We start from the raw sequence: 18,296 nt of genomic DNA on the forward strand, positions 1-18,296 counted from the left end.
AGGGTGGCCACAGCAGGAAGCACAGGGTTAATCTGATGAAGGACGGAAAAAATGGTCCGAAGGTTGTGGGAGGTTGCCCGGTCCGGTATTAAGCCGGACTGGTCCAGACAGGCAATGAGCGGCATAAGAGGGAGGAGACGCGACGCAAGCAGTTTGGCGAATATTATGTTATCAATATTTATGAGAGACAGGGGCTGATAGGAGTCAAGCAGTTCGGGGGGCTTAGCCGGTTTTAGAAGAAGGGTCAGCATGGCCTCCTGGAGCGAAGGTGGAAATTGGCCACACTCGAAGGACTCATTATTAGGGGTGGGCGGAATTTGCGGAAGTGACTTTCGCAAATTATCACGAAAATATTACAAATCTCCGCAAACACGCGGAAATATCGCGAAGATGCGGAAGTTTTTTTCCCACGGTATTCTCTGCATGGTCGCGGCTCGCCAACTTACCCATGCGGTTGCTTGCGGGCGCAGCCATCTTGTTTTCACTCTTCTCGCGGTGCATGATCGCGAGAAGAAAGACGTGATCGCGCGACCAATGACATTACTGCGGGCGCGAACTGTCGCGAGACAGCGCAAATGGCTACCAACAATCCAACATCTTGTGGAGAATGCGACCGGATCGGGAAAACTTGTCGGCGAACGCGGGGATTCAGGTAAGGCGATCGCACGCGCGCGAGAATGTATTATTTTACAGCGCGAGCAAGAACCAAATTATCGCTAAGCTGCGGAATGCGGAAATGTTGACATTTTCGCGCTCTCCACGGAACGCGAAAATGTCAAATTATCGCAATTTCCGCGAGCGGAACGGAAATTTAGCCCAGGCCTACTCAATATACATGTTGGCCAGGTGCGGCATGAGTAGTGAAACAAAAGTCTAATAAAAGGAGACAGGCAGGACGCCCCGACCAGGTGCCTTGTCACCAGGCATACAATTGATGGTGGCAAGGATTTCCTCTTTAGAAAAGGGCTCGTCCAGATATTTTCAGTGGTGATTTCCGAGCCATAGGAGCTCGAGGGTATCGAAATACTGTTCGAGGGCCTCTCGCAGGGGAGCAGGACCTGCAGTGTACAACTGCGAATAAAAGTTTGTGAAACGCGACTTGATCTCCTCGGGGGAGGTAGTACGAGCAGGGCCACTGTCCTGGAGCGCCATGATGTAGGATGCAGCGCAGGCCGGACGGAGAAGATTGGCCAAGGTCTTACCTGGCCGGTATCCCTCTCCAAAGCGGCGCGCCCAGGCCTCCCCGCCAAGGAACGAGAGTTCTCTGTGAGCCTCTTCGGCAAACTCAGTGTGTTTCTTGCGAAGGCGGGCGAGTGTGTCGGGGCTAGGGTCAAGAGCTTGAGAGGCGTCCAGGCATTTAATTTCGGATCCCAGCTTAGTAATGGTATTGCGTATAGACCGTAGGACCCCGGATTGTTTAGAAATGCACGCCCCCGAATGACGACTTTGAAACCCTCCCAAAGAGTGGAAGGGGAATCTACAGAGCCCTCATTGAGCTCAAAGTAGTCAGTGATCGCGGTCTGGATCTCGTCACAAAAGCCGGAATCACGTAGGGCGTTAGACGGTAGGCACCAGGAGAAAGCACAACGGGTGGACAGTGGTAGACAGAGCCCGAGCAGAACAAGAGCGTGATCTGACAGGGTGCGCACCATGTGATCAACGGAAGTAAGCCAGGAAAGAGCATCAGGAGAGGAGATCCAGAGATCTAGCCGGGACCAACAGCCATGAGTACCGGTGACACAAGTGCCCTCACGGGCCACAGGATGTGTGTGGTGCCAAGCGTCATACAGGTAGTTCTAAGTGAGAATGGAATTCAGGAATGCCACGGCGCAGGTGTGGGAAGCATGTGGGCCAGAGCAATCCATGGCAGGGGATAGTGTGACATTAAAATCTCCACCCCAGAGGAGTGCAGCGGGGCCAAGGGATGAGATGTGGTGCCACACCTGCGCAAAAAAATCTGGGTCGTCAGTATTAGGACCATAGATGGCAGCTATCGTGACAGGTTGAGCTTGAAGGGAGCCATGGAGGATGACAAATTGCCCTGCGGGGTCAGTAATAGGGTGGGAGGTTTGCCAGGGGAGCCCCCTATGCACGAGAATAGAGACCCCCCAAGAGTAGTTGGAGTAGAGAGAGTAGAAGAGTGTGATTCTCCCCAGTGTACCGAGTGTCGGGAGTGCCGAGAGTGCAGTCTGGCCGCAGATGCAGGAAGCAGGTGGGTCTCTAGCAGCAGGCAGATGTCCACTTTGTGCCGAACCAGGTAGGCATGGACAAGTTGAGCCTTGCGGAGGTCATGAAGACCCCAGATGTTCCAAGTCCAATAGGTAATGCCAGTCATTCAGATATGTCGTGAAAAGTGATCGAACATGGTGTGGTACCTCTGGCCCGGATCTTCGTGTGGATGCATGTGGTAGTGCTAAGCAATTGAGAAAACGATGTGCGGAGCAACAACCAGGGGAAAAACAAAGGCCACTAGAGTCAAGCCCCTGAAGGAGGATACCAGTAAGTGTCAGGACCAGGAGCAAGGACTTGGGGTAGTACACAGAGCAATGTAGCATGACAAAGCAGAGCCAGTAAAGAATGGCATCGCAGGGTAGACTGAAGAACAGAACAAAACAAAAGAAACAAAACTGGGACGCCTCAGAAGGAGGCCACAAAACCCCACGGCCCCCCCACCCTCCGCCCACACCAACCCCCCAAACAGGTTGAGAAACCACCCTCGACCACTCCAGGGAACCCCGACTGGGAAGGGAAGAGTCCAAATCCAAAGTGGGAATTATCCCGCAGAGGCATGGCGAGGCTCGGCAAATACCCCTGCCGCCAGAGCAGGGTGGCCAAGCAAACAGAGATCACAGACAACATAAATATCGGAGTAACAGTAGAGAACAATGTTGGCTGATCCTGGAGCATTACGGTGAAGGATACGCCCTCACAGGGGCAAATGGAGTGACAATAAATCAGGGGCAGAAAAATTGACATGTCACCATGACAGGAACAGCAGGTTAACAGTACCATAATTGGGTCAAGTTAGTCATCATCGCCCAGGTCACCGGGCCCCGAATCTTGAGGACAGTCAGCCAGTCAATCATTGTCACTGAGGTGGTCGGCTGCAGCCGCTTGAGAACCAGTTGGTGAGGTGCGAGGCAATTTTTCAAGCTTTATAGCAAAAGCGAGGGCGTCTCTGGGATCAGGGAAGACAAGTATTTTTGCGCCCTGTCAGACCCGCAGCTTTGCCGGATAGGCCAAGGAGTAAGGGACATCGTGTTTTTGGTGGATCAGCTTTGGGAGGAATTTGTGGCAAGCTGCCTGGACAGCGATAGTTTAGTCCGGGTAGAAGGAGTGCGAGTTGCCTTGATGATTTACTTTGCCCCTTTCCCGAGCCTCTCGGAGAATGGCGTCAAGGTCTCTGAAGTCTAAGATTTTAGCAATGATGGGGCGAGCTGGTAAGGCAGGGCCGGGACGCGGGCCAAGGGAACGATGTGCCCACTCGAACGATGAAGACGGAGGAAAGGACGTCGCCAAAGAGTTCCCGGATGAGCTGTTCCACGTAGTCCTCCATACGGGAGATATTGGTGGATTCCGGCACTCCTGTGATGCGGAGGTTGCTCCTCCGGGAGCACGCCTCCAAATCTTCGTTTTTGTTCTGAATAATGTCGAGTATTTTGTCCATCTGCAATAATTTTTGGTGATCCTAAGTGGCGGCATCCTCAGCGTCAGAGATCCTGGATTCCGCATGCAAGAGGCGAGCATCGTGGGAGTCAACTCGGGCCTTTACAGAGTCTAGACGGGCAGACAGTTGATCAAGTTGAGCAGCAATGCCCGTGACAGTGGACTTAACATCGAGCATAATCACCTTCAGGTCATCTTCATGCTCAGGCAGTGCCTCCATGGCGGACGTAGGGCCACCACCATCCGAGCTCGCACCGTCCTGTCGAGTCGACCTGCGCTGATCGAAGGCGATCTTGGGCTGCTTGGGGTCAGTCCTCCCCATGGCAGGCAGGAGCAGGTAAGAGATATCCCCTGAGACCAGGAGTGGGGGATTTGTGGCCAGAAGGAAAAGCGTCAATAAACATGCCACGTGAGCCACAGATGAACAGCAGCAATGGACAGCCCAGGGATTGTGGCGGGGTCACCAGGCTCGATGGGCAGTGGCAGCCGGTCACTAAGAGGAGCGAGCAAAGATGAGGCGATAGCAGGACCCAGCAGGAGTTGGAGACCCCGGGCCGGCGGTGCAGCAGGTTGACAAGTGCGGCCCCCACATTCTGCATGAGCTCACCACAGTGAACTGAGATCGGAAAGGCCAGCAGCGCAGATCATAGGCCACCAAAAGAAGTAGTCATCCGCCCAGCGAGGGACCAGCACCTCAGGACCGGTTGCCCCCGCGAAGGAAGGGTGGCAGAGCAGGAGGGGGGCACAGGGGGGCCCTGCTGTGCACCGCATGATCCGGGGTCACACCGCAGGAGACTACACTGTGGTGGTGATTACAGCGGAGGTGTACAGCTGGCTGCCTGAATGCACTGGTCCCAGAATTGGGTCTGGCAGTCTGGGGACCACACAGGAGCACACGCCAGCTGGAGCAAGGCTGATCCCAGGGCTGGTGCAGGCTCAGTCCACGCCACAGGAGAGCAGGCCTGAGGACAAAGTGGTGGGGGGGACAGGTATGTTCAGAAATAAATATGCGAATTTTGGGAGGACGACCATCTTGGCAATGGCTATTCGACCAGCTAACGAGAGGGGCAGCTGGCTCCAAAGGGGGATCTTTGACTCAAGCCAGTCCACCGCACGACCAAAATTAGCCCTCCAAAGTTCGTCCACGTCCCTGCCCAGCCAGACACCTAAATAGCGAGTGGGACCGGACGCCCAGATGAAAGGATATTCCGAGGTAAAAGTGGTGGCGCCCATGAGAGGGAAGAGGATTGACTTGTTCCAGTTGACCTGTATGCCTGAATAGCCCCCAAACCATATGACCTCTCCCACTAAAGGACTAAGATGTTCCTTGGGATGGCGGACATATAAAGTGATGTCGTCCGCATACATAGTAACCAGAAGTGCGCATGCCGCAAACCCGATGCCCCTCTGGGTGTGGTGTTGCCGAAGTCGGACCGCCAGTGGTTCCATCGCGATGGCGAAAAGCATTGGCAAAAGCGGGCATCCCTGGCAGGTGCCACGTCCGATAGGGATGGGATCGGATACCATGCCGTGAGACTTTACGAATAAATATTGAACTAAAACTGAGACGTGGGAGGATAAAGAATCGGAAGGGCCATTCCAAGGTGTCGAAGGCCTCGGTGGCATCGAGCAGGGTGGCCACAGCAGGAAGCACAGGGTTAATCTGATGAAGGACGGAAAAAATGGTCCGAAGGTTGTGGGAGGTTGCCCGGTCCGGTATTAAGCCGGACTGGTCCAGACAGGCAATGAGCGGCATAAGAGGGAGGAGACGCGACGCAAGCAGTTTGGCGAATATTATGTTATCAATATTTATGAGAGACAGGGGCTGATAGGAGTCAAGCAGTTCGGGGGGCTTAGCCGGTTTTAGAAGAAGGGTCAGCATGGCCTCCTGGAGCGAAGGTGGAAATTGGCCACACTCGAAGGACTCATTATTAGGGGTGGGCGGAATTTGCGGAAGTGACTTTCGCAAATTATCACGAAAATGTTACAAATCTCCGCAAACACGCGGAAATATCGCGAAGATGCGGAAGTTTTTTTCCCACGGTATTCTCTGCATGGTCGCGGCTCGCCAACTTACCCATGCGGTTGCTTGCGGGCGCAGCCATCTTGTTTTCACTCTTCTCGCGGTGCATGATCGCAAGAAGAAAGACGTGATCGCGCGACCAATGACATTACTGCGGGCGCGAACTGTCGCGAGACAGCGCAAATGGCTACCAACAATCCAACATCTTGTGGAGAACGCGACCGGATCGGGAAAACTTGTCGGCGAACGCGGGGATTCAGGTAAGGCGATCGCACGCGCGCGAGAATGTATTATTTTACAGCGCGAGCAAGAACCAAATTATCGCTAAGCTGCGGAATGCGGAAATGTTGACATTTTCGCGCTCTCCACGGAACGCGAAAATGTCAAATTATCGCAATTTCCGCGAGCGGAACGGAAATTTAGCCCAGGCCTACTCATTATACATGTTGGCCAGGTGCGGCATGAGTAGTGAAACAAAAGTCTAATAAAAGGAGACAGGCAGGACGCCCCGACCAGGTGCCTTGTCACCAGGCATACAATTGATGGTGGCAAGGATTTCCTCTTTAGAAAAGGGCTCGTCCAGATATTTTCAGTGGTGATTTCCGAGCCATAGGAGCTCGAGGGTATCGAAATACTGTTCGAGGGCCTCTCGCAGGGGAGCAGGACCTGCAGTGTACAACTGCGAATAAAAGTTTGTGAAACGCGACTTGATCTTCTCGGGGGAGGTAGTACGAGCAGGGCCACTGTCCTGGAGCGCCATGATGTAGGATGCAGCGCAGGCCGGACGGAGAAGATTGGCCAAGGTCTTACCTGGCCGGTATCCCTCTCCAAAGCGGCGCGCCCAGGCCTCCCCGCCAAGGAACGAGAGTTCTCTGTGAGCCTCTTCGGCAAACTCAGTGTGTTTCTTGCGAAGGCGGGCGAGTGTGTCGGGGCTAGGGTCAAGAGCTTGAGAGGCGTCCAGGCATTTAATTTCGGATCCCAGCTTAGTAATGGTATTGCGTATAGACCGTAGGACCCCGGATTGTTTAGAAATGCACGCCCCCGAATGACGACTTTGAAACCCTCCCAAAGAGTGGAAGGGGAATCCACAGAGCCCTCATTGAGCTCAAAGTAGTCAGTGATCGCGGTCTGGATCTCGTCACAAAAGCCGGAATCACGTAGGGCGTTAGACGGTAGGCACCAGGAGAAAGCACAACGGGTGGACAGTGGTAGACAGAGCCCGAGCAGAACAAGAGCGTGATCTGACAGGGTGCGCACCATGTGATCAACGGAAGTAAGCCAGGAAAGAGCATCAGGAGAGGAGATCCAGAGATCTAGCCGGGACCAACAGCCATGAGTACCGGTGACACAAGTGCCCTCACGGGCCACAGGATGTGTGTGGTGCCAAGCGTCATACAGGTAGTTCTAAGTGAGAATGGAATTCAGGAATGCCACGGCGCAGGTGTGGGAAGCATGTGGGCCAGAGCAATCCATGGCAGGGGATAGTGTGACATTAAAATCTCCACCCCAGAGGAGTGCAGCGGGGCCAAGGGATGAGATGTGGTGCCACACCTGCGCAAAAAAATCTGGGTCGTCAGTATTAGGACCATAGATGGCAGCTATCGTGACAGGTTGAGCTTGAAGGGAGCCATGGAGGATGACAAATTGCCCTGCGGGGTCAGTAATAGGGTGGGAGGTTTGCCAGGGGAGCCCCCTATGCACGAGAATAGAGACCCCCCAAGAGTAGTTGGAGTAGAGAGAGTAGAAGAGTGTGATTCTCCCCAGTGTACCGAGTGTCGGGAGTGCCGAGAGTGCAGTCTGGCCGCAGATGCAGGAAGCAGGTGGGTCTCTAGCAGCAGGCAGATGTCCACTTTGTGCCGAACCAGGTAGGCATGGACAAGTTGAGCCTTGCGGAGGTCATGAAGACCCCAGATGTTCCAAGTCCAATAGGTAATGTCAGTCATTCAGACATGTCGTGAAAAGTGATCGAACATGGTGTGGTACCTCTGGCCCGGATCTTCGTGTGGATGCATGTGGTAGTGCTAAGCAATTGAGAAAACGATGTGCGGAGCAACAACCAGGGGAAAAACAAAGGCCACTAGAGTCAAGCCCCTGAAGGAGGATACCAGTAAGTGTCAGGACCAGGAGCAAGGACTTGGGGTAGTACACAGAGCAATGTAGCATGACAAAGCAGAGCCAGTAAAGAATGGCATCGCAGGGTAGACTGAAGAACAGAACAAAACAAAAGAAACAAAACTGGGACGCCTCAGAAGGAGGCCACAAAACCCCACGGCCCCCCCACCCTCCGCCCACACCAACCCCCCAAACAGGTTGAGAAACCACCCTCGACCACTCCAGGGAACCCCGACTGGGAAGGGAAGAGTCCAAATCCAAAGTGGGAATTATCCCGCAGAGGCATGGCGAGGCTCGGCAAATACCCCTGCCGCCAGAGCAGGGTGGCCAAGCAAACAGAGATCACAGACAACATAAATATCGGAGTAACAGTAGAGAACAATGTTGGCTGATCCTGGAGCATTACGGTGAAGGATACGCCCACACAGGGGCAAATGGAGTGACAATAAATCAGGGGCAGAAAAATTGACATGTCACCATGACAGGAACAGCAGGTTAACAGTACCATAATTGGGTCAAGTTAGTCATCATCGCCCAGGTCACCGGGCCCCGAATCTTGAGGACAGTCAGCCAGTCAATCATTGTCACTGAGGTGGTCGGCTGCAGCCGCTTGAGAACCAGTTGGTGAGGTGCAAGGCAATTTTTCAAGCTTTATAGCAAAAGCGAGGGCGTCTCTGGGATCAGGGAAGACAAGTATTTTTGCGCCCTGTCAGACCCGCAGCTTTGCCGGATAGGCCAAGGAGTAAGGGACATCGTGTTTTTGGTGGATCAGCTTTGCCGGGAGGAATTTGTGGCAAGCTGCCTGGACAGCGATAGTTTAGTCCGGGTAGAAGGAGTGCGAGTTGCCTTGATGATTTACTTTGCCCCTTTCCCGAGCCTCTCGGAGAATGGCGTCAAGGTCTCTGAAGTCTAAGATTTTAGCAATGATGGGGCGAGCTGGTAAGGCAGGGCCGGGACGCGGGCCAAGGGAACGATGTGCCCACTCGAACGATGAAGACGGAGGAAAGGACGTCGCCAAAGAGTTCCCGGATGAGCTGTTCCACGTAGTCCTCCATACGGGAGATATTGGTGGATTCCGGCACTCCTGTGATGCGGAGGTTGCTCCTCCGGGAGCACGCCTCCAAATCTTCGTTTTTGTTCTGAATAATGTCGAGTATTTTGTCCATCTGCAATAATTTTTGGTGATCCTAAGTGGCGGCATCCTCAGCGTCAGAGATCCTGGATTCCGCATGCAAGAGGCGAGCATCGTGGGAGTCAACTCGGGCCTTTACAGAGTCTAGACGGGCAGACAGTTGATCAAGTTGAGCAGCAATGCCCGTGACAGTGGACTTAACATCGAGCATAATCACCTTCAGGTCATCTTCATGCTCAGGCAGTGCCTCCATGGCGGACGTAGGGCCACCACCATCCGAGCTCGCACCGTCCTGTCGAGTCGGCCTGCGCTGATCGAAGGCGATCTTGGGCTGCTTGGGGTCAGTCCTCCCCATGGCAGGCAGGAGCAGGTAAGAGATATCCCCTGAGACCAGGAGTGGGGGATTTGTGGCCAGAAGGAAAAGCGTCAATAAACATGCCACGTGAGCCACAGATGAACAGCAGCAATGGACAGCCCAGGGATTGTGGCGGGGTCACCAGGCTCGATGGGCAGTGGCAGTGGCAGCCGGTCACTAAGAGGAGCGAGCAAAGATGAGGCGATAGCAGGACCCAGCAGGAGTTGGAGACCCCGGGCCGGCGGTGCAGCAGGTTGACAAGTGCGGCCCCCACATTCTGCATGAGCTCACCACAGTGAACTGAGATCGGAAAGGCCAGCAGCGCAGATCATAGGCCACCAAAAGAAGTAGTCATCCGCCCAGCGAGGGACCAGCACCTCAGGACCGGTTGCCCCCGCGAAGGAAGGGTGGCAGAGCAGGAGGGGGGCACAGGGGGGCCCTGCTGTGCACCGCATGATCCGGGGGCCACACCGCAGGAGACTACACTGTGGTGGTGATTACAGCGGAGGTGTACAGCTGGCTGCCTGAATGCACTGGTCCCAGAATTGGGTCTGGCAGTCTGGGGACCACACAGGAGCACACGCCAGCTGGAGCAAGGCCGATCCCAGGGCTGGTGCAGGCTCAGTCCACGCCACAGGAGAGCAGGCCTGAGGACAAAGTCAGGGGCGGTAGTGGCACAGAGCCAGGTACTCCCGATGAGCAGGGATCGGTGCGGCCACCAGAGGCCGGGGCAGCACAGCAAAGTGTGAGTTACGCCGCTGGAGAAGGCCGCAGTGGGGGAGGGGACTCCAGTCACCTCTCACAGCACAGCAGCAGAGGGGTCAGGAGAGCGCGCCCAGTCTGGGGCAATCATAGCGGGCGCTAAAAGGAGGGGAGAGTGGCACAAGAAGCGCGAAAATGGCCTGGGCCGGGCAGTGCAGCTCACGGGCCCCCAGTCCCACCGTGTGAGACCCCAGAGGCAGCAGCACTCACCGAGCAGTGTAGAGCAGGATTCCTCGCAGTTCTCCAGATGATCCACAGGTCCAGCAAGTCAGCCCAGCAATAAGGTCAGAGGGCCGGGCCTCGCAGGCAACGAGGCACAGGTCTGGTGCAGCAGATGGGCGGAGGATCTCAGACCCTGCAAGGCGCAGAGGGTCAGGGGCAGCACGGGGTAATGCCTCGAGTGGAGGCACAGCCGAGAAGTCAGTTATTGTGCAGCATACTTGTCTTTGTCTGCAGCATTCTTCCGGATAATGAGCTTTGCCGTCAGAGCCCAGTTAGAGTGTGGCCATCTTGCAGCCGGGCAAGCCACGCCCCCCCCCACATGTTCTGTAATTGTTTGGTATCGCTGCTTCAGTGTATGTGTGAACATTTCTTGTATTGGCATCTGCTGCCTGAAATGTTACCCATGAAAAGAATACCTCTGAGTTATATGCTTTGTGGACCTCTACCCCAAAGGTAACATCTCCTCCAGTAAAAGGACGCCCTTGTAACATTTGTATTACTGTATGTCTGCAGTTTAGTGTTATAACCACTGAAATGGATTAGCCATTTAAATGAATGAAGTTCAGGGAAGGTAAACTAATATCGGGTCATCCTTCTTGTCCAAAGGCCTGGCACAAAACACCAACCTCATATTGTTATAGAAGCTACATTTATCCATATTTGCCAATGTCCTTAGGCCATGATCCAGGGTGCTGAATGATAAGGGACTGAGTCCCGTATATTTTAAATCATTTACCCATAGACACAGAATATGAAAAACCCTTCGATACATCTAGCCCTGAGTTCCTATAGTAAGGAAGACTAGGATTCTTAAGTTGGGACTCTGGAAGGAAACAGACAGTATTTGCCCATCTTTTACTCTTTAAGGTAATGTTATAAATATGGTAGACAAATGACAAGAGGGAGAAGATTGTATTCCGAACATAACTCCCTGCACATTCAGAGCTTAATTTGAGCTGGTGGTTTCTGGTGGTCTAGACACAGCCACTTATTTCCAAACACTGTCACTAATGACATGAAATAATACCTACAGCCCATGCCATTCTTTTAGCTCCGGGTGGCCTAGAATGTTCTGAATTGTTACAGTTGTAGAAGTGTGATTGTTTGTAGTTGTTAGTAGTTGTGTTGGTACTGTCATTGGCAGCACTTGTAGGGCAATGAGTGGTGCAAATTGCAGTGCCTCCTGAGAAGGGCTCTGGAACTTACTTTTTTAGCCCATCTTTACTTGAGCACTGTACTTTTCAGTATGCACAAAGGCACTTACTAGTAGTACCTTTATGACTAATGAACCTCTGCACTTGTGTGGAATCACTGCACTCAGGACAGGGACTCTGCACTCGGAGCAAAGAATCCGCACTAAGGGCAGAGACTCCACGCTCAGGGTGGTGCACACCATAATGAAAGAACAGGACAGACAGAGGTGCAATCGCCTGCACATAGGCCCTGATCACAAACCTTATCATGTAGTACATTTTCTAATAGTAAAACATTAGTACAGACTGCAAAATCTAAAAAAATTGCTGTCTCAAGCGTTTGCCTGTTCCATATGTATATGTGTGCAGATCACGTAGAAAACAACATGTACCTAAACATTGAAGTACACAGTGATCGAGGGACACACATAACTTAGGGACAAAACTCTGGAATAAATGTAAGGGTACTAGCTAGGAGCAATTAGCTATTTTGGAAGGGTCTTTAAGAGGCTATTGAGACAGCCAACCCTCACCCCGAAAAGAGCGTAGAAAAATCAAGTAAAATTCATTCATAGTAATACAATCATATTACCCTACAGGTGGCAGTAATAAAATGCGAGTTCCTTTTGCAACAGCATAGAAGAGCTCACTATAAGTATAAAAATCAATTATCTGTCCTGTATTTTCTCTCACAATCAGTTCAACGTGAATGGTATTCATAAGTCAAAACCTCAATTTGAAACTCACATTTCCAATAATGTTTCAAACAACTGTGAATGTGTTTACGATCCCTCACTCATCTCCATCAAAATGTTGTTAGCCCAACAGCCTATCAGCCAGACTAAAAAAATAAAAAAGAGAATGGACTAGCAAACTTTCATACTTTTCAACATGTCACTGTATGTGTTTGTGGGTTGCCCCTTATCATAAGAATGAATAATCTGAGGAGGAGGATGAGGAGTAAAAGAGCTCAGAGGATTTTTCAAGGACAGAATTAACATCTTTGGGATGTCTGGCCAAGGTCTGCTTTCCAGATTTCACTTCCTGCCTGATGTCATCTTGAACAAGGTTTCTGAATGGGATCAGAATCTTAGTTCTGCTGCATGCTGCTCCCAGGCTATCGCAGCCTATGTGAAGGTCTTAGCAGCTCTACATTTGTTTGTTACTGGATGCTTTCAGAGGGTGTCTAGTGACATTGCTGGTATTTCACAGGCAAGCTAGTCCCAATGTTTGCATCAGGTCCAATCTGCATCAATGTTCGTTATAGTTGGAAATTGGATTTCTAGTTCAGGGGTATGAAACCCTATTTAATCAGTAACCACAATTTCTGTCAGGATGAAGTCACAAGCAAGCCCAAATTAACCTGTGCTTAACCTCTGGTACCCTGGCACAAAGCAGTCAGGCTTAGCTTAGAGGCTATGTGTAAAGTATTGATGAAGCTCTTCAAATAGTGATGAAGTAAAAACACAACACAAGACAATCTCACTTTAGAAAATTAGAGTAACATGTATTAAATTATTTGAGACCAAAGCACCAAACAATCTAATTAGTAAAACCGGAGATATGCTATTTTAAACAATTAAGTGAAGCACAAAGCAATAACTGTGCTAATCTGGTCACGCAGGAACATGATAAAGTCGCAGATTCAGTCCCTAGTTAGGACAGCTGAACAAAGTCACTTCAAAGTCAAAGTCTTTATTCGGTATGTATAAAAACAACCATAAAAGTGTATATACATAAAAATTGATTGCTTTACACAGGAATAGTATCAAATAGTACAAAACAAGGCAGATAGCAATGTATATATAGCATGGGACCAAAATTATTCATGCCTAAAACACATAAAATATATATCTATAGTTTTTAAAAAGACAGTACAATTTCTTAAAATCATTATGGGGTCCACACTATGTCGGTGCAACAATACGTGTGCGTGTATTAAATGCAATTCATAATAAAAAGTGCCACGTTAAGATAAACCCAGGCATCATTTAGCTCGGACAACTATTTTACTGCATCAAGATGCGAACCATTGCCACGGGCAAGCAAGAGTGGTTTTAAATAATAACTTCTAAAACCAGAATAAAAGCCACAGAATAACATAAAGTGCATAGTGCTCTGCTTACTCTGTCCATCACATCAGCAAGGAATTGAGTACAAAGGGCAGGTTTTCATGTTAGTGAAGGCAACTAAATGGTGGACAATTCCCAATCTAAATCTAACTAGTATAAAACGATGCGTGAGAGTGGGAACATAAGTTAAATAATCTTGACAGCCCACTGTTGAAGTAAGTGTTAGATAAAACTTGACAGTTGGTTTCCTGCTCTCACAGTCAAGCCGAACTTCTCTCCTATGATTGATAAAGGTTTCTGTAATAGACAAGTTACTGAGTGATATTACTTGTATGGGGTTAGTCTGGCTGGCATCTTAAATAATTTACTGTACAATAAAATAATATAACTCAACCAGGGAATCATCATGACATTGTCCAAAGTAAAACAGTCTAAAATTATGGATTTTGTAAAAGTAATTTCTTCTTTGGACCATATGCAATGCCAGAACAATAAGGGACGAGATGCAACTATGTCTGCGAAGTACTCTAAGCCCTACTTCTCTGTGAATTATCTCAGAAGAAGCAGAAGTGTGCAGACTGGGAAGGCGTTTGAGGAAACCATTTTCCTCCATCTGCAGTGCTTTACTATCGTGGTAACCCCACACACCACCCCCATATGTTGCAATGGATAAAACGCTTGCCCTATAAATTGCTGTCAGCTCCGTGACGGGCCTAGAACCCAGCTTGGCTGAAAATCTAAAAATATCATGGGTGCTTCTGTCCATTTTGCTCCTAACATTGGTAATTTCACGAGTCCATGAGCCGTTATGTGACAAAGTAATGCCCAGGTATTAAAAGGTCTCGACAGAGGTCTCAAGTGATTTATCCATAAAAAATGTTCTGCATTGTTTAACCCTTGGCCCAAAGGCCATTGTAAAGGTTTTACTTTCATTGTCAATCCATTTCCTAGCAGCAATAAAATACCTGTAGGCATCCATTAAACGTTGCAGTCCCACAAGAGTCCTGGCCAGCATGACAGCATCATCTGTGTATAAAAGAACAGGTGTGGGGCACCCAGCGCTTGAGGGGCATAGGCATGCACTGCTTGTAAGGTCTGAGCCACCCGGTTAATGAACATAGGAAATAACAGAGGGGCTAGTACAGAGCCTTGCCGAATGCCACGTTTGACTTCAAAAGTGTTGGTGCTTTCCCCTCGGGGACAATAGTGTACTTTACTCGCCAAATCCTCATATAATCTTGCCAAGAAGCAGACGAATGGCCAGGGTGCCCCCATAGCAAGCAAAGTGGTCCAAAGAATAGAGTGATCTACTAGGTCGAAAGCGCTGCTCTAGTCTGCAAAACAAAGGTATAGTCTTCCACCTTTGGCATGAGTATACTTGCCTATAAGTAAATCGAGGTTCACACATTGCTCTATGGCCCCCAAGCCTTTCCTGAATGCAAACTGGGACGGTGAAAGTATTGAGCAATCCCAAGCCCATTCTTCTAGTCTTTTTAGTGGGACTTTGCTCATCACTTTCACCAACGAATCTAGCAGTGAAATAGGCCTGTAATTTTTGTGATCTGATTTATTGCTTTTCTTAAAAATGGGAATTATAATAGACGCACCCCAAGTGGGCGGACTCATTGTCTTCGCATCCATGTTAAAAACTCCAGTTAAGATTGGCACCCATAAATCAGTATTATTCTTAAAAACATCTACTGGGACCCCATCTGGACCCCGGCTTTACCCCCTTTGCTTTCATTCAGAGCCCATGACACTTCTTGTATTGTAATATCCAGAGATAAAGGGGAACATAACAACTGTTCCTTGTTTTGAATGGTCACCATTTCTGCTGTTAGTGTGTTACAAATACTAGTAAAATGAGCAACCCATGGGTCACAAGTGACATGTGAAATCAATTCGGGAAAAGAATCATCCTTTAGGAAAGGAGAATTAACAGTATCCCAAAATAGTTTACTATCTTCTATATCCTCTGCTTGGGACAATTCCATCCAAGCTGCATCTTGTAGTTCTATTTTTTACCTAACTAAAAGTACCTCTTTATGTTTGAATCTAAGAAATTTAATCAATGAATTGTCTCTGGGTCGTTTACAGGGAGCCAGATTCAAATCACTGGTGGCAATGGCACATGCATGGTCAAATCAGCCTTTACATTTGGCATGGCCTATTTTATTGGGACGAGTCAGGAGAACGTCTATTATGGTGGTAATGCCAGTAAAATTATAGAGTATCTGATATTGGGTAACCACATCTTCTAAACAACACATGATATAGCCCTTGGTACATATTTCGTGCAAAAATGGGGTCTGTTCCACTCCGTTTCACTTTAATGCGGGTCCCATTAGGTCTAATTGGGGCAATGTCAGTGACACAATTAGAAGTTGCAACAATGGACTTGCCCCAGAAAAACACTGACAAAATTATACAGTTGTGGCCACTCGGACCCGGGCAGGTAACCCATGGTGCGGTGCACCACTTACATGCAATAGCAGATATTAAAATATGGTGAATAACAGAAGAGGAATTCCTACCTATGAAAGTTGGAATATAATCCCTGTTACTGTCCCAGGCACTTTCTAATAAATGTAAATCAAACTTGATGATCACCATAGTGATTGTGGAAAAAAAGAAGAAAACTGATCCCAGCCTTATCGATTACCCCACATACCAGTGTAGCAAAGTGTCGGCATGTGTGAGTGTTAAAATCTCCGAACCATAGTCGTAAAAAATTATTGGAGATGGACTGGAGTAAAGTTTGCAGACCCTCTTTTGGGCTAGAACCACCTTACCCCGAGTATTGTTAAAAACATTATTATAAAAATTGGCCAGGACGATATCCTGACCTCCCCTATAAGTTAACCATAAAATTAATGAATGTGTGCCAATAGATGTTTTCCACTTTAAGCTTACCGGGAGCTTGATTGATATATGAACCATGAGCCACTTAAATCCTGGTCTGCGGAGCGATGAGAGATCTTGCGTCAAGGATCGGTCGCACATCGACGGTTCTGGGTAATCTGTGGGGCTGCGATGCAGAATCCTGTGCCATCAAGGATGCCGTAAACCAGAGTCCTGTGTCAAAGTTGTGATGCACACCAGCAGTTCCAAAGAAGCTGCTGGGCTGCAATGCAAAGATCTGGGTCATCATTGAGGATGCCTTCAGAGAGGCCTTGATGCATGATGCGAAGGCCTGCGTCAAGGATGCATTGCACAGCAGTAGTTCTGAGAAGACTATGGGGTGCAATGTAAGGTCTGGCTTCGGGGGTGCATTGTGCTGTGGCGGTTCCGAAGTAAAGATGTGAGGAGATACATCACGCTGCATTAGTTCAGCCACAGGATGCCAGCTGGACTGACAGAGCACCTTCAGGCCTACCTCAAATGACAGGGGTGCCACTACTTTGAGCTCAAGAGTGACAACAAGTAGATTCCAGGTGCTGGGTACAAGATAGTTGGAGTCTTTTGTGTCCCTGAGGATCTGATGAGGAGGTCAGTCAACTAACCCTTGTCAGTCAACTAACCCTTGTAAGTCAAATAGCCAGTACCTACAAGTTATAACAGTTTCCTATTTAATTATTATGCATTTAACTCTGTACCCCCCATTCATGTTTCAGGCCAGTCGCTCAGCAACGTGTGGAAACCGGGCTATTCACAATCACAAATTGATTTGCAAATTCAACAAGGGGTACAGACTCCCCTGTCACTTCTTTAGTATAATTCAAGTTGACACAGAGGGCACTTTTTATTAAATATCCCTTTTTTCAAAATATCTTTTTCTTGATTGGTTTTACAGAATCCAGTCACAGTCCTGAAGAGAATCTCTTTAAATAAATTGGCATTCGAAACGCGTCGGAGGGAAATAATGTGTCTAAAACGTACAATTCCTTTGTTGTGTCAAATGTTTTACCCCCGTTGGTTGGTAACCCTAACCTGTGCCACTGAAACTGTCATTGTTTGAAATGTGGGTTACCTTGTTTTTCTCTTGACTGGTAACAGTTACATTGATTGTCATTTGAAATTTGTTTTGATGTTTCTTTTTTCTCAGTTTGTCCTGGTGTTATGTAGTTGTGAAGTGTAGTCCATATGTCTTCTGAACTAAAAAAAACAATAATAGTTGAAAACATTGAATAATTAAATGATGTAGATTATCATACTCAATGATTTTGGTTTGAGTCTGTCTAAATAGTTGGCAGCCTAACAAGCCTACTTCATTTTTTATTGTATTTACCAGCCCAATCTTGCTGTGTGTAATAGGGCCCACCACTCCTTATAGCTAATAACTTTCTAAAAGGGGCATTTTCAAAATTGTGACTTAAAATCCAACTTTACCATTGAAGAACGTTTTAAATGACAATGTTGTAGACACCAACATGAAATTCCTACCTGCTCATAATTGATATCTAGCCCCAATCAAGTGCAATAAGGTAACCTAATGTTATCCTATGGGAGAGATAGGCCTTGAAGTAGTGAAAAAATAAATGTAAGAGTATTTCAGTACCAGGACATGTAAAAGTTAGGTGCACATTCCCAACTTTTGAAATGCACTTCAGCCTGCCCTATGGGCTGTTTATGGTTTACCCTAGGGGTGAGTTATGAGTATTAAGAATGAAGGTTTAGGCCTGGGTAAAGGTGTATTTTGCCAAGGTTGACATGGCAGTGTAAACTGAATACCAGGCTGCAATGGCAGACCTGAGACACGTTTAAAGGCTACTTAAGTCAGGTGACACAATCAGTGCTGCAGGGGCAGCAGTACTTTACA

Source organism: Triturus cristatus, chromosome 2_2 (genome assembly GCF_964204655.1).
Source record: "Triturus cristatus chromosome 2_2, aTriCri1.1, whole genome shotgun sequence".
Lineage (NCBI taxonomy): Eukaryota > Metazoa > Chordata > Amphibia > Caudata > Salamandridae > Triturus > Triturus cristatus.